Below are 24,294 nucleotides of genomic sequence, written 5' to 3'. Positions count from 1 at the left end.
AGCTTCTTTTATGAAGGCATCTATGAAATCTGATATCAAATGTATGAAAGGCTCATGAATTAAAAGTACTTTACAAGGACTTCATTCCAGGTTCCTCAGCGATTACACAGCATGGTTACTCTTGAAGCTTCTTTATCTTGACCATTTATTAGGTTCTTACAGCTAATATATCTCAGGAACATGTTAGAGTTTAGTCATAAAATTCATATAATATTATCTGTTTGCCTGATGACTTGCGTAAGAAAACTGGAAAGAGGAAACGCTGTGGGAGTTGTGGGGTTTTCATGTTTCTACTTGCCTATTGTATTTTGACACTTGTCTCCCTCCCCCCAAAATGAACAGTTATAACGGAAAAGGTCTGCTGTTCCAGCTGGATCCTTTGTGTTTCCAATCATTAGCACACTAACTTAAAAAGAAAAAAATTAAATTGAATCTGGATATATTAAAAGTGGCAATACAGGTGGTCCTCGACTTACAACTGTTTGTTTAGTGACCATTGAAAGTCACAACGGCACTGAAAAATGTGACTTAGTGCCAAGGTCATGCAATCCCCTTTTATCACCTTCTGATAAGCAAACTCAATGGGAAAACTAGTTAACAACCAAGTTACTAACTTAATAACTGCAGTGATTCACTTAACAACTGTGGCAAAGAAGATCGTAAAATAAGGCAGAACTCACTTAACAAATGTCTCACTTAACAACAGAACTTTTTGCTCAAAGGTGCTCGTAAGTTGAAGACTACCTGTATCAACTTTAGCCACCTTCATTCTGAAGAAGCAAAAGTGGTTACATTGCCTCAAAGGAAAAGAAAGGAAAGATCCAAAAATTATTTTAATGAGTATCTTTATTAGACTGTAGGAAGTTATCACCCAGCCCTCTTCCAGAAAAAAATGAAATGTCCTAGGAAATATTGAAAAGGCAGAATATTTCTTTGGATGTGAAAAGGAAGAAACATGTTTTAAAAGACAGACTAGCTGCCTGTAGCTTCCTGCCCATCCCCCTTTGTCAATGAGCCATTAAAGCCTGAGCTAGTCCACTTTACATAATAAAGAGTTCTCCCCTTCAGCTCCAGAAAGATGGGATTAAGACATTATAATATTGGCTCTTTACCCAACTCGCCACATGGCATCTGAAAACTCAACCAAACCTGGATTCAAAACGCAGCCTAGAGAGTTGCCCCTGCATGGGCCCATGGGAGTCTGACAACCAATCAGAATACAAGATCAAGATCAAAGGCCAGAGAGGGCATAAAATCAGGGACTCAGATTCCCTTCCTCCCTTCTCTTCTCCACCAACATTGAAGCATGTGATCTCCTTTTCTGTTCAGACTCAAGCCATGTGGTCCTGTCCACCATTAAAACCATCCTTCCAAGCAGGCTCCATGTCTCCAGGGTCTTTTTCCCCACTTGGAGCTTCCAACAAGACCATCTACAATTTTACAAAACAGTAAATTATATAAATAAAAAAATGAAAAGCAAGGTCTATTTCCTTGACCAACATCAGAGCAGATTCCCGATAGCACCCAAAAAACAGATTTGGATATTTGATATCTGGAAGCTGCAAGACTGGCATAAAAACAGAGACAGCTAAAACAGAATAGAAGACTAAGGTCAAATTATTATTTCCAAAGCTGATTTTTTTTTTAAAAAAAAACATCCTTTTCTTTTCAAATACAATTTCATTTTCTGAAAATTCTGGTTCAGCTGGTTACTCTCCCAAATCCCACCTATGTAGCTGAAAGACAAGCAGTAGCCTCACATGTAAGTATATTCAGGCAGTGGCATCTCTATGTTAATGGTTGCAATATATTTTCATTCTGCTACCAAAACCATCAGTCATGGGGCTGCCAGTGCCTGAATGTCCTTCCTTGTGAAGTTTCCTATTGTTTTTCAGTTACACATGGGGAATTTGAGGATTCTGCAAATTCAGTAACTGACTCTATGAGCTGCCTAAATTCTTATGGCTATTTTATCCAATCAGTAAACATCCGTTTCAAGGAATCAAATCTGTTATTATTAGCCTGTAGTTTAGGGAAAATATAGTAGTTGTCTTAAGTGGAGGGAGCAGAGAAATACTCTGTAACCAGCAACAATCAGAGTATGCCACGACTGACCGATTTCTTCAGCCATCTAATTAAAACTGGATGCTCATGAAAAACTGCTAAGCTAATGAGAAGTCAAGGAGTAAGCGTATCCTGGACACCTTGTGGAGAGTTTGTTAGGCAACTACTTTGAGAAAAGACAAGAATGCTACTATTTTTCAATTCTGCAATTCAAGTAATTTGTCTTGAAGGTAAGAAAAAGTCAAGGAGACAAACAGCTTCAACAGATAGACAAAGCCCTGGAAAAAGCACTGAATTGAACCCAGCACATTTTTTTGCTTACATTTTTTTGCAAGACGTTTTGATGAATAAATCTTAATTTAATGAACTGTGCATTATTCATATGTGAACATAAATCAATGTTATACTCTAGATCAGGGGTGTCAAACTTGCATCATAACGTTGTTGTCACGTGACGTATCACAACTTTTTCCCCTTCCTAAAATGGGGGTGGTTATGGCCAGCGCGTGACACACCTGGCCCGCGGGCCGTGAGTTTAACACCCTACTCTAGATTTATGTTCTACACTGATGCTTCATCACTAAGGATTCTGCACTGATGGTGTTACCTAGTTTGGTAATGAATATATGCAAGAAAAAAATCAAGGTCAGAGAGCACCAAGGATCCCACATTTATGTTCTTTTATTTTTCTTCTTCTTCATTTTTAAGTTTAAAAACTAATGCATTGCCTTTTTTCTCACCAACATGAATTAGGATTGACATTACTGCAAAAAAATAACATGGGACCATGTTAACATCATTCTAAATCCTGATTTGTTATTGCAACAAAGTTGTTACCCAAATCAACCGTAAAAGGAACATACTGTAACAACAACTTTGTTGCAATAACAAATCAGGAAGGCATAATCTATAGTACAATTTGCTTCTTTTTAACTGGAAAGGTATTTTCACATTTAAAAATATATCTGAGGGGTCCTTGGTGCTCTATGAGCTTGCACTAGAAGCACTGATGATTCTGCACTATTGATGTTATCAAGTTTGGGTAATTGCATCGTACTCGTGCCAGAAGATGCTTCTGGCTTGAAGGGATTAACCAATGGCATCACTGTTGCCTGGAGGGTGCCCAATTGGGGGCTCCTTTCATGTCCCCAACAGGAGCTGGAGCATACAACTGGAGCTCACCCCACCCTATGGCAGCACTCAGATCTCGAATGGAGGCTTGCTTACCTCCAACCCACTATGCTAACCACGTGAGCCACTGTGCTTCCATAGTTTAGATAATGAAACATCTCCAAAAAAACACCAAGCTCAGAGAACACCAAGAACTCCACATTTCAACCCTGAGCTACAAATATTCTCCTTTAAAAATATAATTCCCGAGGGGAAATATGCAGTTGCTTTTATGCTTTCAAGATATCACACCATTGGAAACAAGAACTATTTTCACTTTTCTCGGTGAGATAGGGTAGTACAGAGAGCAATTACACTAAGGGAGGGAAAAAAGAAGATAGGCAGCTATATAAAATTAGGCAGAAAAGAAGGAAGGTACAGCTGTATAAAAAAGTACTGCACACTTTATGGTTTAAGGTTTACGGTTTACAGTTTGTGATATTTTTTGGATAGGCCATTGATTTTATCATATTTTATGCTAACTGCTATGCAAATATTGTTATCTTTAAATAAGTACTTGTGATTTTTAAGTGAAAAGCATAAGCTTTTTGCAATTTGGTGCTATTTGGATGGGGAGTGTGAATTTCTTGCATGCTTACAATGCATGCTTATGACGACTATGAAAACAAATTAACTGATGCATACCCAAATTACGTGCTGCAATTACTAAGGCCGATGCTAGTGTTTTGTTAACATTTTTATTGTTTATGGCCCTGAAGAGGATCGTTTAGGTAACCAAACATGGTTACTAATATGAAATTGGCCAGCCCTTATTGCTTATCACCAGGTGGCATCACTTTGGCAGAGACTGTATAAGCCTTTGCACGTGATTTTTGGTGACAATGTGGTGCCAGGCTGCAATAATGGATTCAATCAGCTCCTGCTTGGTCTTCGGGTGCTTCTTGCTTATTTCGTAACCAAGATCTCAACTGGGTTCAAATCCGGGCTCTGAGCTGGCCAATCCAGGAATTGAACACCATGCTTCTTCATCCACTGCTGGACAGACTTGGCTTGATGGCAAGAACCGTTCTCATCCTAGAAGTAAAAGTCCTTCCCTACAAGTTGCTGAGATGAAGGAAGCATGGTCTTTTCCAGGACTTCAACATACTGCTTGGAATTCATGATTCCCTGCAAGATTTGTATCCAACCAATACCAGAAGCAGCGATACAGCCCCAGATCATCACCTGCAATTGATGCTTCGCAGATAGATTCAGGCAGTACGGGCTAAGTTCTTCAGTTGGAAATCTTCTGACATTGCACTGATTCCCAGTCAAGTAGAAATTGCTCTCGCCATTGAAGATGACCTTGGCCCACTGTTCGTTGGTCCACTCGGCATACTTCTTGGCCCATGCACATCTACAAAAGCGGTGAGCGTCTGTGAGCAAAGGTTTACTTTGAGCCCTGCAGCCTTTGAGCCCTCTGGCAAGGAGTCTGCAACGCACTGTGCTTGTGCATACTTTTACATCACAAGTTTCACCCCAAATTCTTGTAGTGTGAGATGAGGTGAGCTTCCTGTCAGCCATCGAAATCCATTGCTGAGCCCGATCTTGCCATTTTGTCAACTTTCTTGGTCTTCCAGAGCGGAATCTGTCATTAACTGAATCAGTTATTTGGTATTTTTCAACCACTCTGCTCACTGTGGTGCGATGGCATTTCATTCTCTTGGCTATTTCTGTACACGAGTAACCCTCTTCATGTAGCACAATGATGCGATGCCACCACTCAGTACTGGTGAAAGCAAAGGCCTTCATCCTTGCACACAGCCAGAGCCAAATTAAATTTCCTGATGCTTTTCAGGCTTATTTATAGTCAGAGAGTATGACAACATTGATTGGCTCATAGATTTAGCCTCTGTGCATTTTGATTGGTCAGCCAAAGCTTGCTGCTGATTGGCTACTTTCGATCCTAACATTCTCGAAAATTCAAGTTGTATTTGTTTTAGCACATAAACTCACTCAAAACCTTTAAAAGACTTTGGTTATATTAATAAAAATTATGCATCTCAATCCGACTACAGAAATTTTCATCAAAGTACTAATTTGCATCGTTTCAATGAGTGAAAAGTTAATTAAACATGTAAATACAGCTTAAAACTGAAAGAGTGCAGGACTTTTTCACACAGCTGTAGATGAGTGGGTGGGTGGGTGGGTAAGTAGGTAGGTAGGTAGGTACAATAGGTAGTGGGTAGGAAAGTAGGCTAGGAGGCCATAAGATTGGAAAATAATCAAGAAAACATCTGCTTTTAAGCCCAAAGATAACTAACTCATTGTCATACTGTTTTTAATTTCTCAGTGGGTGGATGAGTGTGTACATGTATGTATGATGTGCATGTTCATTATGTGTAAAAGAGAGATATTATAATCAAATATAGATTGTACTGGCAAATGGGTCTCTGTGCTGGCTAGGGAATTTTAGTCCAGAAGTGGTCAAATTATGGCAAGCTGTTTTACTCTTTTTATTCCTATTTCTCTGTTGTCATTGGTATAATGGCACATCTCATTTTCTCCTGCCTCCAGAGGCATTAGATACAATTTGATATTTTACAAGTAATCTTCAAATTACAATCACAATTGCGACCAGAATTTCCACCGCTAAGCAAGGCAGTTGATAAGTGAATTGTGTTGAACTTTACAACCTTTTTTGCCACAGTTAAGTGAAAAACTGCAGCTGTTAAGTACATCACACAGACATTAAGTGAATCTGGCTTTCCCCATTGATTTTGCTTGTCAGAAGCCAGATAGGAAGGTTACAACTGCTAATCACATGATTCCAGGATGCTGAAACCATCGTAAATACATGCTGGTTGCCAAGCAACTGAATTTTCATCACATGACCATGGGGAAGGCTGCAATGCTCATAAGTATGAAGACTGGTCATAAGCCACTATAGGTAGTCCTCAGATTATGACCACAATTGAGCCCAAAATTTCTGTTGCTGAGCAAGGCATTTGTTAAGTGAACTTTGTCCCACTTTACAACATTTCTTGTCACAGTTGTTCCCTGCAGTTGTCGAGCACTTCCTGTATTTTCAGTGTCATTGTAACTTCAAACAGTTGCTAATAAATGATTGTAAGTTAAGGACAATCTGCACAGATCTAAAACTGAGATCAGTGACTCAATACAAAGTGAGTAGCAAACACAAGTTAAACAATTACAGATTTCAAGAAGGTGACACTGCATTATGGCGGGAGGGGCACATTTTCGCCTTCCTCAGGCTCCAGAAGTTTCTTCAAACCTCTGGGAGTGTGAAAACTGCTTCCCCCAGGTTCTGGAGGTCTTCAGAAACTTCTGGGAGGCCCGTTTTTCCCTCTCCCCAAGCCTCCACGCGGGACCTGCACTTACTTCGCATCCAAAACAGGCTGCATGGAGACTCCTGGGAAGGGAGAGGCGGGGTGGGCAGGGACAGCCAGGGGTGGGATTTGGAGGTTCTCCAAATCGGCCATAACGTTAGCTCCCGAACCCAGGCGAATCTGTAGCTGCCCACCCCTGTCTATAAGGGCCAAACAACTTAGATCTCCAATTTGGGCACCACAGTACCAGTAAATGTTGGTGCCCAACATGCTGCTTGCCCCACTTGATTCTATTTATTTTCTGATTCTATTAATTAAAAAAAAATACCACAAGAGAAAGCCAAGCATTAGCTTCAAGTGGTACATTACCAATAATAGCACTTCATCTCAGGTGCACCAAGAAGCACTTTTAGAAAACAAGATCATTGGCTGGTTGGTTGCAAGGCACTACTTTGTTTGGAAATATGAAGAAACAAATAGAAACAAATTAAAAGTTAAAAAAAAATCCTGAGAAATTAAAACTGTGAGCATCCTGGGTGATCAAATTGCTCCAATTATGAAAAATAATAATTGGTTTTCTTCTGATGTTGTAAATAATAATAAATAATAGATTGTTCAACCATTCATTGTTGAATAAACCACAATTAGCTATGGTCATATAAAATGCCAAAATATAAATAATGATTTACAGGCTACACAAACTGAGTTTATATCATATTCTTAAATCATAACAAAACAAACGTGGGTAGCTGGGGAATTCTGGGAGTTGAAGTCCCCCCACCTTAAAGTTGCCAAGGTTGAGAAACACTGGCATACTGTTTTTCTGCCTTAATAATCAGCCAATTTTTTTTTATAGTCATTAAGCAAGAGGGGATTTATTTGGCCTTCCATCTTATACAAACCAAACTTTAGCTTACTGTGACATGCAAATTCAGCCATACTTTAAGTTATGGCTTATCATAATGTTTTAACTCAATCATTGTGGCTTATTTAACAAATCAATAGTACGTGTTTTGTAACCTATTTAGTTTGAGAGAGAAGAACAAAGTCTACAGCAACTTAAAATCAAATTTTAACAACTTTTTAACAACCAAAAAGCTCAAAACATGAGCCCCAGAGGTGGTATCCAGCAGGTTCTGACCAGTTCTTGGGGACCAGTAGCGGAAATTTTGAATAGTTTGGAGAATCAGTAAATACCACCTCTGATTGGCTCCACCCCCATCTATTCTATGCCTCCCAAGTCCCAGCTGATTGGGAGGAAATGGGGATTTTGCAGTAACTTTCCCCTGGAATGGGGAGGGAATGTAGATTTTACAGTACCCTTAACCTGCTATGCCCACTAAGCCATGCCCACCAAGCTATGCCATGCCCACCAAGCCATGCCAAGCCCACCAAGCCATGCCCACAAAACCGGTGGTAAAAAAAAATTGAATCCCACCACTGATGTGCACAACCAGAAAGTTCAAAAAATGTACAAGAAGAAAAGGACCCAGACCAATATTTAAATAGCACTCCAGATACACTGGCATTCAACCCTGGCACTGAACCCAAATTCACTTTAAAAACAGCACTTTAAAAATTGCCTGTATTCAAAAAGCATCAAGCATCAGTTGCCAATATTCAGTTTGAAGTGCAGGAATCTAATCCCACTGATACTAATCAAAACTAGTTGAGAACAAAGTCCAATGCATGACTAGTAATGTTGAACTTTAACCATTTATCCTGGGACTGGATGACATCACGAAGTTTGCCAAGGATGTCCACATGTTTTCAGCCAAATTTCAAATCCTGCCAAAATGAAAAGGAGAGGGAGGAGATAGAGAAGGGATATAAGGAGGGAATAAGAGGGTGCCATATGCAGTGATCAGTCGATCATCCTTTCTTCTGATTCTGTGAGTGTTGTTTATCCATCACTGGTTTACTGTACCCACTGGCACCAAAGAAAGATGGCTCCATCTTGAACTACCGGCTGCAAATCACATCATTATCATCATATAATCCTAGGTGGCCAAATCATCTTCCTTCTACTGAATACCAACCAGAGATCACCCTACTGTAGGTAACTTAGAGCACCTATATTTTTGACAATATCCTTTGCAAGCCAACAGTTTATGCAGTGGAAATTAAACATATCATCCAGGCTTTGAAACTGAACAAGGTACCTATGGAAAATCTTCTCCCAACATAATTCTTTAGATACTTGGTGGTAGCCTCTGCTGGCAGACTTTCTCTTTCATGTGAACACACTGGTATTATTCCAGCAAGATAGAAAGTCTTCATCATAGTGCAAATATATATAAACAGGCAATCAAGAGCCCCACCCCACCCCAAAAATTTTTTACCGGCCCATAAACTGCATTGACTTAGTGGCCAAGATATAAATTAACCTATAGATTAGATTAACCTATAGATACAGATTAACCTATAGATTAACCCTAACCCTAGGATGCTTCCTCCCAAGGATGGTCCAGTTATTCCATCTCTTAGCTTGGGGGATGAAGTTATACGCCCCTCAGAGAGGGCTCGCAATTTGGGAGTCCTCCTGGATCCACAGCTGACGTTAGAACATCATTTGTCGGCTGTGACCAGGGGGGCCTTTGCCCAGGTTCTCCTGGTGTACCAGTTGCGACCCTATCTGGACCGGGAGGCCTTTCAGATGGTCACTGATGCCCTCGTCACCTCAAGACTGGATTACTGTAATGCACTCTACATGGGGCTGCCCCTGAGAGTACTCGAAAGACTGCAGTTTGGTCCAGAATGCAGCGGCGGCGAGCGATAATGGGTGTACCTAGATACACCCATGTTACACCTATCCTCCGCAAGCTGCACTGGCTTTCCATTGGTCTCCGGACATGCTTCAAGGTGCTAGTCGTCACTTTTAAAGCCCTACATGGTTTAGAACCTGGCTACCTGAAAGATCGCCTCCTGCCATTCACCTCCCAAAGACGATTAGATCACACAGACTGGGCCTCCTCCGGGTACCATCAGTGGGTCAATGTCAGCTGGCGACCCCCGGGAGGGCCTTCTCTGTTGCTGCCCTGGCCCTATGGAATGATTTCCCCGTAGAGATCCGGACCCTCACTACTCTTCCGGCCTTCCATAAAGCCACTAAGACCTGGCTGTTCCGGCAGGCCTGGGGCTGTTGATCAGCATCCAGCCCCATCTTAAATGTCTATATGTTGTGTATTTTTAAAATGATTATATTTCTATTTTATTTTTAATTCCCTTTGTCTGTAAGCCGGCCAGAGTCCCTGGGAGTGAGCAGCATACAATACCAATAAACTGAAACTGAAACCCACCCAAACACCTCTTAAACAAGATAAAAGTACTGGTTCATATAGTAACGCTCTTAGCGAAGGACAAACTGGATCAGACCTGACTGTTTTACTACGGGTAATTTTTTTCACATTATCTTATAACTAAGTATGAATCTGAAGGAAAACAACTTTTTGCGTCCTTCATTGATTTCAGTGTAGCATTTGATTCAATAGATAGTTCTTTGGAAGAAATTGGCCAGGTTAAACATAAAGTCTAGAGTTTAGTCAGTTATATCTGGTTAACAATGATGTGCAGTGAGATTTATGGCTGGTGAGGCAGTCCTCTCCCCCGACACCCCACTGACTAAAGCACTTTCTTTCGCCCACCTATGCTCGCGGCAGAGCTCAGGCGGGCTGCTGCGAGTTCAAACGGGCTGCCGTGAGCACAGGTGGGTGAAAGAAAGTGACTTTCGCCAGCCTGTGCTTGCGGCAGAGCTCAGGCAGGCTGCTCGAGCTCAGGTGGATGAAAGAAAGTGCTTTAGTTAGTGGGGTGTCGGGGGAGAGGAGAGAATGCTTGAGCCTTGCATTTATTAAAGAAAAAAGAAAAAAAGGAAATTTGAAGGAAAAGATGGAGCATGGGGTGGGGGTGGGGGGCATCAGAAATGGAGAAAGAGAGGAGGAAGAGTGAGCGCGACGCTGCAGCTTTAAACAGAATGACAGAGTTGAAGCCTCCCAAAAATGCATCCCCTACTATGAGGCAGGAGAACTGCGTGCCTCAACCACCTCAGGATTTTTTAGGCTTTTAACTCTTGCTTAACTCTGCTGGAGCGCCTAAAAAGTCAGACTAGATGACTGAGGGGGGGGGGGACTGAGGGGGGGGGGAGTTGATTAAAAAATTTTATCCGGAGCAACAAAAATTTTCATACAACGCAAAAATAGTATTGTAATATTTCTCCTGCCTCATAGTAGAGGGCACTTTTTTAGAGGGTTTTTTAAACAGGCAGTCATTCACGGTGTGGCAGCAACTAGCTAGCCTAACCTCAGCACTCGCCTTTTCCCGTTTACATTTTTTTTTCCTTTTCATGATTGACAGTGGTGAGGCTGTGCCTCCCCTGCCTCCCCTAACTGCACATCACTGCTGGTTAAGGCTTTTATGCAAACACCTACCTAAAAGTCTGTACAGCAATTAAGGTGCCCTAACACAGAACATTCCCACCTACAAAACCATAATACAAGAGTACATCTTGGCACAAATGCTCCTTAATTTCTATGTCAATGACCTGCCAGGATTTCTTTTTTTTTCCCTGAAGTATACATGACCAAAATTTCTAACAAACTTATTAATATTTTTAATACATTGATGACATTGTTTTGGAGATATATTCTCAAACTGGTCTCAGAGGTCTTCTCTAAAAACTATCTACCTTATTGTGTTTTCAATATGTTGAAATAAAGAAAGAGAGAAAAAGAACATTTCATACCAAGATGTAATCTTTACCAACAAAAGATCATGAACAGATCACTTCAAACAATGTACAGCCAAGGCAAAAGTAAGCCCTAATATGCTATCAAAAATGCTCAGCTACAAACACCCTGGCATTCTGATTACTAAAGGTACATAAGGACAAAAACAACCAGTACTAAATTATGTGGGGCCTACTAAAATCCTTCCTGCTCATACAGTAAGGTGACCAGATTTTCAGATTGGTAAAGAGGGACACCTTTGACCCGTGGGGGGGGGGGGTTTGATTAAAAAATTTATACGGCAGCAACAAAAATTTTCATACAACGCAAAAATAGTATTGTAATATTTTTTTATTTCAACATAACTACAATTTACAAATATAAATTGTAACTGTTGCCAAACATCAAAATTTTGATCACGTGACCATGAGGATGCTGCAACGGTCGCTAAGTGTGAAAATGGTCGCTAAGTGTGAAAAATGGTCATCAGTCACTTTTTTCAATGCCATTGTAACTTTGGTCACTATACCACCTTTCTTGCCACAGTTCTTAAGTGAATAACTGCAGCTGATAAGTTAGTAACATAAGTGAATCTGGTTTCTCCATTTGACTTTGTCAAAAGGTGTTATATGACCCCAGGACATTGAAACCATCATAAATACGAATCTGTTGCCAAACATCAAAATTTTGATCACGTGAACATGAGGATGCTGCAACGGCTGCTAAGTGTGAAAATGGTCGCTAAGTGTGAAAAATGGTCATCAGTCACTTTTTTCAATGCCATTGTAATGGGTCACTAAGCCCATTATACCACCTTTCTTGCCACAGTTCTTAAGTGAATAACTGCAGCTGGTATTTTGTATTTTGGATAGAATCTTTTTTAAATAGCCTAAGACAATTTAAAAAAGAATCCACACAGAATAAATTGAAGTAAAACATTTCAAACTATTCTTTCTATGCACAATATATTTCAAAGTATTGTGCACAGAATTTTTAAACATGGTTTCACTTCAATTTATTTTGGATAGAATCTTTTTTTAAATAGTCTAAGACAATTAAAAAAAAGAATCCACACAGAATTTTAAAAAATTCTATGCACAATAAATAAAATATTTTTTTAAATACATTAAAAAATAAAATTAAAAAACCCAGTTCACTTACCAACAGGCTTGCACTCCAAGTCAACCCAGAATGATGTAGATGTTAATACAAAGAACTGAGCAAATTGAAATGGTGAAATTAGTCAGGGAAATATTTTTCAAAGCCACCATTTTTTCTACATGAGCAACCTCCAACCTCTGTGCCCCTCCCCTCCGGAAAATCCAGGAAGTAACACTCGCGACCTCTCTAGCCAAGTGTTTCCTGCAGCTCTATGGTACTTGGTCATTTTTTCTTATAAAATGAGGTAAAAGGGGCGCGGGGGGGTCCGTTTTGTTGCTTTAACGTTTTAATATCTTCAATGAAAGTACTGAGACAGAGAGAGGGATTAGACAGAGTGTCTTTTGTCTTGGCCCGGTTAGGATTTCTTAAGCAAATCCACTGGGCTTTCAACATGAAGTCAGAAAATCAGGATGTTTTTAAAAGGGCCCGGGACACAGGACAAATTGTTTAAAGCGTGATTATCTCACTGAAATCGGGACGTCTGGTCACCTTATCATATAGGGTATTGTTGACTTATAATCATTTCTTTAGTGACTGTTCAAAATTGCAATGGTATTGGAAACAGAGAGTTATGACCGTTTTGTACACTTACAACTGTTGCAGCATCTCTGTGGTCACTTGATCAAAATTAGCAAGCTAGGCATGTATTTATGACAATTGTAGTATCATAAATGCATGTGACCAAGGTGATCATGTGATCTCCCTTTGCAACCTTCTGACAAGCAAAGTCAAAAGTGAAGCCAGATTCACTTAACAACCATGTTACTAACTTAAGAGCTGCAGCAATTTGCCTAACTGTGGTGAAAATGGCTATAAAATGAGGCAAAACTCACATAATGGTGTTGCTTAGCAATGGAAATTTTGGGGTCAACTATGTAAGTAAAGGACTACCTGTACAAAGGCAGAGGTATTTCTTAAGACCTGCCTTAGGAACTGATAAGACATTTCAGTCTCTGTGATTAGAGCTGAATTAGGTATGCAATCTATTCAAATTATTGGTAGAAGACCTTACAAATGGATCCTTGTAAGTTACTCCAACTCTGGTAGTCATGCTTCTGGCCTCCACTGGAATAAATGGGATTTTTAAAGCTATGGTGCTGCTACATGGTCTATCACATTCTTACATATTTTCAGATGGACAAGTCAAATGAATTTGGATGTCACTGTTCAAAAGAGTACTAAACCTCTAAAATGATTGACTAAGAACAAAAAGGACATTCAAAGCAAAAAAATACTTGATTATTATCCTAACACAGAGGCAAAAATGAAGGAAAAGATTCAAACTGCTGGACTCCATAATAAAATACAAGGAATTCTAAAATATCATATTGGGTAAGGAATGCATAGTGATGGGCTAGCTATAAAAGAGATTGCATACTGTATATATTTATGTGTCTCAGCAACAGCCTGGTATCTATATATCCATTACAACTTAAAACAGTTCACTGGGATCCTAACATTATATTGCCTTGCTTCATTCAAGGGTAAATGTAAATGTAGTTAGCAGCACCCCAAATATATAATTAAGGCTGCTCAAATGAGAAATAGTATTTTAGAACAGTTTGGGTTGGTTGCAGAGGTGAAGAACCTTTAAAACATATTTTGATAATTGAATGTGTTTTATTATTTTGATGTGACGGTATGTTTTGAGCAGCGGTGGGATTCAATTTAGTTCAATTTTAACTACCAGTTCTGTGGGCATGGCTTGGTGGGCATGGCTTAGTGGGCATGGCAAGGGAAGGATACTGTAAAATCTCCATTCCCTCCAGATCAGCTGGGACTTGGGAGGCAGAGAATAAATGGGGGTGGGGCCAGTCAGAGGTGGTATTTACTGTTTCTTCAAACTACTCAAAATTTCCACTACTGGTTCTCCAGAACTGGTCAGAATCTGCTGAATACCACCTCTGGTTTTGAGTTTGAGATTCATCTGTTTAATGAATAAAAATAACCTTATTGTTCTTCTTCTTCCTACTGTGTGGCCAACCTATGTACTGTTTCTTGGGAGAAGGTTGTTTACTCTGATATATGTATGGAAAGTAACATAATCTGTAAAGTATAAGAAAATCCACCAGAAGGTTCTCTTTCCATTCAGCTGTTGCACCTGCACTTTCCCTGGATAAAGCAGAACCAGCCATTAATACACATACTCAAATCTGATTACTGTAATACTGGACACTGCTTTTGAAAAGTATAAAAAAAAGTAGGTGCAAAATGTAGGCCATGTTGAACCCAGTTTGTTAATCGCACTTCTTCTAGTTTGGTGCACTGCTATATAAGAAGCTGTGCAATAGTGCATGATCCTTCAAGTCCATTATGGACAAATAGAGATAAGAGAATACAGGATTCAACAGCAAACTGGCTACTTTCTGGAGACTCAATTTTAGAAATTCCTTCCTAGGAACAATGAACAGACTCTACCCCTAGATTTTAGACATTATCTTTAGAAACTGTTTTCTTATTTCAACAAGCTTTCAGTTTGCTTCTTGTTACTTTAATTCTTCTTATTCTTTTCATATTGCTTATGAAAGTGGATATTATTGTATTGTTAATTCGGGGACAGAAAACAGCCAATGAATATTTTTTATAAATAAAGGTTACCTTTGTTAGCTTATCTGCACCTAGCTATCCACTGATAAACCATTAAACAGAAAAGGGAACACAAACTATTTCTCAAAACATTTTTGTTAACAGCACTTGCAGATGGCATTGTTTCCACTGATCCAATCTTTCTGAAAAGTCTTGAAAACAGCTGTGCGATTGTTTTTACTCTTGTTGACTTGAGAAGGCAATCAGTGTCCCTTACAGCTGACTTGTGGAAATATGAAAATTAGTAGCAACTTAAGCTACAGCACTTTCAGAAGTAAGAAATATCTCTTCGTTCCACTCTTCATAGAAAAGGTGAAAAATTTTCTGGATATGCCATGTGCTTTTATCAGGTTTTTTTTTTTTTAAATGAATCAGAACAGTTGGAATTGAAGTGAAAGCAGCCAGACTGTCAAGACTTGAATCTTGCTGCATAGAAATTTCCATGAAAAGCTGCAATGATGGTATGTCACCACAATTGTGTGAACAGGTGCTCAACCCATGATTGGAGGATGTAGGGTAGGTCCTGTCTTTTTCTATCTGTTGAAGGAGGAAATAATGGCTCACTTAATCCCCAGAGGCTGGCCAGTCAAATGAGGCAAGAGTATACTGCAGGCTGTTTATGTAAACAGAAAAGATCAGGCTTGGTACCATAGTTCTGTTTTGATTCTTAGAGGCATGTGAAATTGACTTGATGAATTAAGATCAGTTTTTCTAAAAAGAGTGCCTCTGAATTCTACTAGAGAAAGCAGGGCACTGGATAAGAGCAAGAATACCCACACTTCACAGAAGTTTTCAGCATATGTTAAGGTATCATTTACAAATCATAACCTTGGTTTACACATTAAGTTAAGCAAACTGTACTATGGCTTTGCAGGTGACATATACTCAGCTTTGTGAACAGAACTGTGAACAAATATGCAAGTCAATCTTCACATATACAAGTAAGTTCCTAATTCCTTTCCATGTGCCAGTAGATTTACATAAATTAATACTTGTCCTTTACAAGCATGGTGAATGGACTCATTTGACATTCTAAATCAAAAACGAATCAGATTTTGTTAATGTGCTTTGAAAACATTGCTTTTTCTCTTTCATCCAATGTATAAGAACCAATACATGCAAGTTTTTTTCTCCCACATCCTTTTCACCAAGAAATTACTGTTTTTATAACAAAAATCACTAATTACTAAAAACCACAAAAAATTCAAGATAAATATAACACATATACAAAAGATAGATATGATAGAATTGAAACAATAATAATGATAAATTAAAAGCTGTTTGATGAACCATGACTGAACAAAAGAGGGAAATGAGGGGGAGTCTGAAACTATCTGGTTTTGTTCCCCAGCTGTGCCCTTACATAATACAGTTAGTTATAAATGGGGCCATCAATTTCATTCTTCCGCTCCTATGCCTTTCAAATGGACTGCAGCTACAAATCTCAGAATTTCCTAACCTATCTGGACTGTTAAAATTATGACAATGGAAGAGCTGAACCATGAAATTAAACAGATCAGTTTCTTCCTTTTTTCTTCAGTGCCTTCCCACTATGGTATGGCTAGTTATCTTGTCTTGCAGTGCGCAAAACACATTCCTTAAATGATCAAGATCCAAAGCTGAATCCTCACAAGGAAGTGCCTATCAAAATTAATAGTATTGGAGTAGATTAGTGACACTGAACTATGTTGTTCCAACTACAATTCATAATTTCTTTGACCACTGATTTTGCTGGCTGAAGGTGACAGAACTTGAAAACAGATCCACAATATATGTGCAGCTCTGGGATGAACCTAATGACCCTAATATAAAGCAATTTCATATCAAGCTACTAATGAATACACCAATGTCTTCTTTTGTGATTATGGGCTTTACTGATTTATCAAAGTTCCTGCATAATATGTGTTCATTAGTACTCACGCATCATCTATGCTAAACAATAATTCTGACATCAATTGTTCAAAGATAGCTCTCTAACAAAAAACGTACCCTTCGTGCTGACTTGATATTCTTGAAACTGTAGTCCAACAGCTCTGGAACCCATCATGGTTAAAGAAGCAAAATAAGACTGTGGCTTGCTTTGAATTCAGTTTTGAAAAGATTTTTGGGATATCCACAGCATTTATCTTTGACTCTTTAAGGAAGCCATATCAGTTTTCCTGACTACATGGCTGCAGTTCTGTTCTGAATGTTCCAAAAATGTTTTTCCAAAATGAATCTGAAGCATTGCACAGCCTTATAAAATAATATAGTATATGTGTACACAGTGTATCGCAAGACAATCTTGTATATATAGATTAGACACAATTCTATTTCAATTCATTCCAAAATGTTAATGATCCACATGCAGTATTTTTTCTACCACTAGAACAGGAAATAGTTCAATTAGCTTTAATAGTAAAGCTATAATATATACATGCCCTTCAGTAGGGGAAGATTGAAATATGGCCTAACAATACCATCTTCAAAGGATAAAACCAGTGTCTAAGCACTTCAGCATTTTCACTAAGAGCATCTTTCAGGAAATGAGGTCAATTTCCTTATAACAGCCTAATTGCTTTCTGGCTCAAGGTCAAGGGAACTTGATTAATGTAGCACTTGCTAGATGCCAAAGTTCTCTAGAAATGAAAAAGCAAAGACCAGGAAGACACTGATTTCTTCATTTGATTCCACCTTTCCTTTCTGTAAGCTTTGAAAATCTAATGCATTAGTACTCTCATCCAAAAGAGCATGCCAAGCTATTACTTCTTTTCTCCACTGCAGACTCAACCACCCCCCAAAATACTGCCAACACCAATCAGCTTTGCTCCATTTCCCCACAAATCTCTAATAAAAGAAGTTATCATCCACACAGGTAGTCCTTGACTTATGTTTACAATTGGGTCCAGAATTTTGGTCACTGAGTGATACAATTATCATGTGAGTCATCATATGACCGAACCTAATTTCCCTGTCATTGTTTACTGCAGTTAGTTAAATGAATCATAGTGTTATAAGCGAATCTGACTTTCCCCATTGATTTTGCTTGTTGAAAGCCAGCTGGTAAGGTTACAAATCACAATCATGTGATTGAAGGATGCGGCAAGCAACATAAATGCAGTTTATGACAAAAAAGAAATATATAAAAAAGTGACCTGCAACCTGCATCACAAGTATAAACAAAGGTTACAAACAAATCTCTCTTCCTCTCATATCCCATTTTTTATTTATAATCCATAAAATATCAACTTCAGTTGAGCTCCATATTCGACTTACTCTTTTTTGCAAAAGAATTATTGTTCCTTCCTGGGCTCCTGCCATGCTGTCAAGCTATTTATCTATCTATCCGTTTATCAATGTCTGTCCATCTATACATCCATCCATCCAATGTGTATCACATGCACATTTTATTATTTCAAAAATGCTGTTCGAATTACAAAGTTACAGCGTTGCTGAGGAAGATTTCAGGGTAAGGAGGGGATATTAATTTTGTTCTCTTATTCCGCCATCCTGAGTCACTACCTTGCTATGTGTTACAATGCTAAAAGCTCAGTGCTGCTGTTGGCTATTTGCCCAGAAACTAAGTGCAGTATTGTTTTGTGGCAGAACAGAAAGGAGATGTTCTTTTTTATACTTCTTCTCTCAAGCAGTAATCATAAAGAGGGTCGGTTCTTCATTACTCCTCTAATTCCAGTCCTCTCCTATTCTAAGATGCAGTATTTTCAATATGTTATTTCTTCTACTATTCTGTATATGAGTGGCACCATCCAAATGTTTTGCTCCCCTTCCAGTATGCGGGTGTATCTGAGCCAAAGTAACAATGTTGCAGAATTTCTAAGTGTGCCCAGTATTGTGTTCATATTGATTCCTGCTATGCTATGCTATGCTATGCTATGCTATGCTATGCTACGCTACGCTACCCCACGCTACGCTACCCCACGCTACGCTACTCCACGCTACCCTACCCTAACCTATGCTATCCTATGCTACCCTACCCTATCCTAATGTCAGACTATTAAAAATTGGCAATAAATTTTGGTCAGAAGTAACTTTGATTATTGCTTGTCTCATCAGGTCAATATAGTTACACCATGTAATCCTTTGCAATATTTTTATGGTCTTTCACATTTAAAACTTACATGGATATACTTTAAAATTTTAGAAATTCTTTAACTTGATTTAAGTCTCATTTCTGTGTATTTCCTTAAAGAAACTATCTAGACCCCTTCCAGTCAGGCTTCAGACCCGGTTACAGCACAGAAACCGCTTTGGTCGCATTGATCGATGATCTCTGGAGAGCCAGAGATGGAGGACACTCCTCCATCCTGGTCCTCCTTGACCTCTCAGCGGCTTTCGATACCATCGACCATGGTATCCTTCTGCGACGACTGCGGGAGGTGGGAGTGGGAGGCACCGTGTTGCGGTGGTTCTCCTCCTACCTCTCGGACAGGTCGCAGTCGGTGTTAGTGGGGGGGCAGAGATCGTCCCCTAGGCCCCTAACTTATGGGGTGCCTCAGGGCTCGGTCTTATCCCCCCTACTATTTAACATCTACATGAAACCGCTGGGAGAGATCATTCGCAGGCACGGGATTAGATACCATCAATATGCGGACGATACTCAATTGTATCTGTCCGCCCCGTGCCAACTCAATGAAGCGGCAGACGTGATGAACCGGGGCCTTGAAGCTGTTATGGACTGGATGAGGGTTAACAAGCTTGTACTCAACCCAGAAAAGACCGAGTGGCTGTTGTGTTTCCCTCCCAAAGATTCGACCAATACTCCATCACTCAGGCTGGGGGGTCAAATTCTATACCCCTCAGAGAGGGTTCGCAACTTAGGAGTCCTCCTGGATCCACAGCTATCGTTTGACCACCATTTAATGGCTGTGACCAGGGGGGCATTCGCCCAGGTTCGCCTGGTGCGCCAGTTGCGACCCTACCTGAATCGGGAGGCTCTCACAACAGTCACCCGGGCCCTTGTGACCTCTAGGCTGGAATACTGCAATGTGCTCTACATGGGGCTGCCCTTGAAGAGCATCCGGCGACTTCAGCTAGTACAGAACGCGGCCGCGCGAGTGATTGTGGGTGCACCTCGGTTCACCCGCATAACACCTATCCTCCGCGAGCTGCGCTGGCTACCTGTGGATCTCCGGATGCGCTTCAAGGTGCTATTAGTCACCCATAAAGCCCTACATGGCAGTGGATCTGGATACTTGAGAGACCGCCTTCTGCCAATTACATCCCTGCGACCAATAAGATCACATAGATTAGGCCTCCTCCGCATCCCATCGGCCAGCCAGTGTCGGCTGGCAACTACAAGGAGGAGGGCCTTCTCAGTAGTAGCCCCGACCCTTTGGAACGAGCTCCCCGTAGAGATTCGCACCCTCTCCACCGTCCAGGCCTTCCGCATAGCCCTTAAGAACTGGCTCGCCCGTCAGGCCTGGGGACAAGGATAGTTACCCCTCCCGAATGATGAATGTATGTTGTTGACTATTTTATTATATGTCTCTATCTTAACGTCTGTATTCCCCCTCCCCGATTTTATGTGAGCCGCCCTGAGTCCCCTCAGGGAAAAGGGCGGCCTACAAATATTAATAAAATCTAAAATCTAAAATCTAAAATCTGATACCCTGTGAGTTTCATTTTATACAGAGTTGTCTTTTTGCATGATGTGAAATAATTATTCTTGCTTTAGAATTAAAGGATTCACTTCAAAATGCCTTTATGTATTGTTGGATTCTATAAACATAATTACCTAAAGCAAATAAAGAGCAATAATTTGACAGAGATGTGCTATTTAAAATTATTAGATAGACAGAACCAAATCACTGTCATTGCTGGCTATAATACTACTGTACACTCTAAAACGCTATTTTTCAAATAAAAAATAGAATGGAAAATAAAAAGTGAAAAATAAACCGCAAACAGTCCATCCATAATTACACTGAAGATATCCAGTTTTGTATCCACAACAAAACATTGCCGAAAAAATAATAAAAACCATGGGACCTGAAATTGATCTCTGCACAGTCAGACTACCTAAAATATTTTTGTTCTATGGTTCAATATATATCGTAAGTAATGTCAATCAGTTTCCCAGTGAAAATTATCTGCATAATACCAGCTTATCCAAAATATTCTAATAAATATGTTCATTTCTTAAGGGTCTTAAAGTCTTATACAAATTGCCTTTCAGGTAAGCCCAATTATATAAGCATCAAATCAAAGTAAAAAAGGATTAAAGGTTTTAAAATCATTGGAATAGAGAAGGGGTATCAGAAATTTATATCTCTAATACTTCGTCCCTTATTATTATCCTTTCCTGTTTTTTTTTAGTTTCTCTGAAAAAATGTGAACCAAAAATGAAAATAAAATGTGATAGGAAAAATCAGAGAAACCTAATCATACCATAAACTGATTTAACTCTGTAGGCGTAATTAAATCAATTGCGGGGGGGGGGGGGGTTAGCTGAATAATACCTGTGGACTCAAATAATGTTGTAATCAGCATTGGTGTAAAAGGAAATAGATACAATACTGAACTTTAGTATTTATATACTAAGACTGTTTGTAACCTCCAATTGGGCAAAGCAATGCATCATAGTGCAATCATTTTTGAATCAATATACCTCAAATGGGCTGCCTTAAAAATACACCCAAAATCCCACAGGACCCAGGACTCCTGTGGGATTAAAATTTGGCAAAGGTGTGGCTGCTCCAGTGTTGACACACTGTTGCACCATAATCACCATGTGATTATCATTTCCAATGCTCCCTGTCAATTTTCCACAAGGAAACTCAATGGGAGCTGGCAAGAAGTTGAAAGATGCTTCACTTCCACTGCTTTTTTGCCCACCTGGGATTATTCTGTTTCTGTGTTTAAGTAAGGAATTATCTCTGAAATCGTGACCCAATAGGTCATGGGTTGCTAGTTTCAGTTAAAGTTTGTCTTCCATATATTCATGGACTATAAAATCATCACTGCCCATTCTGGCTAAATCAAGTGGGAATTCAGTTCAGCAACATCTGGACAGATTATATCATTATCCCATTGTTTTGGAACTAGGTGCACTAAATCCAATATCTTCAATACCTTTAGGAACTAGGAATAGTTTCTAAAACTGTTCCAAAACTGAAAGGATTGTGTAATACCATTTAGGCAGAAAAGAGCAATTAATACGACTTTTTAATTTGTACATTGCATTCAACATAGATAATATTGCTAGACATATTATAGACATATTACATTAAAATCCTTGCAAACATGCCTACTAAAATTTCAAAGATAAAGCAAACCTAAAATTGGAAATAGAAAAATCCACTCTAATGCAAATACTTTCTATTTATATGTGTAAAGCAGCTTACCTCATCAATAATGCATTTTAACATGCATGATAAACAGAGACAGGCACAGCACTGCACAAATCCTAATAAAAAAGTCAAAAAATTATAAATTTGTTCCTTAAGATCTGGAAACCCTACACACAATGATAGGAGTGAGTGAAAGAGGTAGAGTGTTTTATTATGGAAATTATCAGTCTTCCCTTTCAAATTTTAAATGGCTTGAGTTCTGGTGAACACAGTGAACTATTTCTACCCACTTAACAGCATAAACAGCAGTGCAGTAACATTAGCACAAACCATTTTTAATAGTTAACCATTCCAAAACTTCTTCCAAAAAGGAGAATCATAAACGTGTTAGAATTGTATTCTTGTTGAATCAGATGTAAACAAACCTTGAAAAGGGAGGGTGACAGTTCAAACTGCACATTGTCGTGCGTCGATCTTTTCCTCCAATAAATGCCAGCATACAGGCAATTCCATTTTTCCCTATTTCCTCATAAAGGAAAGGAATGTGACCTCTTGAAGCACCTCCTGGCAGGTATGATTCGCCAGTTAAACACAGAATTAGCGAGTCAGCATATTACGCGGAGAAGTGAACTAAGCGGCCCCGATAAAAGGAACGGGCAATGGCCACACCCACACCCTGAATCAGCACCCTTAATGCCTGCTTGAACTCTGGCTTCGCCGTCTCGGATCACCAGGCTTTTTTATTAGGATTTGTGCAGTGCAGCGCTGTGCCTGTCTCTGTTTATCATGCATGTTAAAAAGGGAGCTTGCTGAAGCCAGCTAAACAAATGCGCTTGCTCCTCAAAAGCGCTCTGCCTATCTCCGCCGCCGACGTACTACGGGGTGGGTGCCCACTCCTCCCGTGCTAAATGGGGGCGGAAGGGAGGAAGGAGTAAGAATGGATGCAGCATTTCTATGAGCCGAGAAGCTGTTGCTTCGTTCTTCTTTCCCCCCCCCCCCTCTCCCGCCCCTTAGCGCTCCATGCACCGAGGCTGGAAACAGGCGCGCGGCGCGAGGCTCATCACTAGCAAATACTCACCGCTAGAAGATGGGGAGGGTAGCCTGGGTCTTCTCGGGCCAGGATCGGAGCTTCCTGGCCGCCTTTGCCGCTGCTGCCTGGCAGGTTCTCCTCAATGATGCCAGACCGATCCACGATCCCCAGGAAGAGGCGGAGAAGCGAAAAGCAGCTACAGCATCCGCGGGCGGAGAGAGGAAAGGAAGCTGCAGCCGAAGGGAGAGACGCTCGCTACGGTCCCCGGCTAGAAGCCGCCAAGGGCTGCGTCCACCGTTCGTGGCTTCCAGGCGCCGTTTGGCAACGGGAGGCCAGCAACCACCGCAGCAGCAACATATTCCCTCGGCAAAGGCAGACGCAACTCCCCGGCGGCTGGTCTGCGCGCGCACACACACACACACACGGCCCCGCACACTCCCTTCCCTTCCACGGCTGGCTCCCTTCCCTAAATCCCTAAAGGCTCCGCTTCGCGGGAGCCAGTGCTGCCAGCCCGCTTTCCTTCCTCTCCGCTGTGCTCCGAGCTCCGCCTACCACACAAGACTGTGACCTTTCCTCTGACAGAAATGTAAATTTTTAGGGAAGGAAGCGCGGAGTGATGGTGTCGGCCGTAGGAATGCGCTCGTCAACTTTCCTTTCGTTGTCCCCGCGCGTTTAATCAGGCTCCTGACTGATTCGTTCCCTTCGTCTGAGCCACAATATTGTATGGATAATTCGTTGCAACGGCTTAGTAGTTTATCAACAGGTTTTAGCCAAAACGGCGGCCTTGTTTTTTTTTTGCTGGTTTTAAAGATGCTTTCCAGCCTAAGCGGTGTTTTCAATTGTATTATTTTCGGTGCTGGTTTCACCCGATAAATACGGGGAGGATTGCTGTCTCTAGAGACAATTCGCTTTCAAAAAGTGCTGATCCCAAGACGTTCACAATTAAGATGGCTGTTCCTGTCACATAAGCTACCTGTGTTATC

At 40.3% G+C, this 24,294-nt stretch overlaps 1 protein-coding gene across 1 annotated transcript in view; it reads right to left on the bottom strand.

The window, feature by feature from the left end:
* The window catches only part of NCOA7 (nuclear receptor coactivator 7), a 75,920-nt gene extending 51,889 nt beyond the window's left edge, over nucleotides 1–24,031 (bottom strand). The window contains 1 exon segment of the mRNA XM_032215186.1: nucleotides 23,360–24,031. The gene's annotated coding sequence lies outside the window, so the exon portion shown is untranslated.
* Nucleotides 24,032–24,294: the final 263 nt, after the last annotated feature.

The sequence above is a fragment of the Thamnophis elegans genome, chromosome 4 (genome assembly GCF_009769535.1).
Source record: "Thamnophis elegans isolate rThaEle1 chromosome 4, rThaEle1.pri, whole genome shotgun sequence".
Classification (NCBI taxonomy): Eukaryota; Metazoa; Chordata; class Lepidosauria; order Squamata; family Colubridae; genus Thamnophis; species Thamnophis elegans.
Note: the sequence above shows the minus strand (reverse complement) of the source record. Positions and strands in the feature narration are given on the sequence as shown.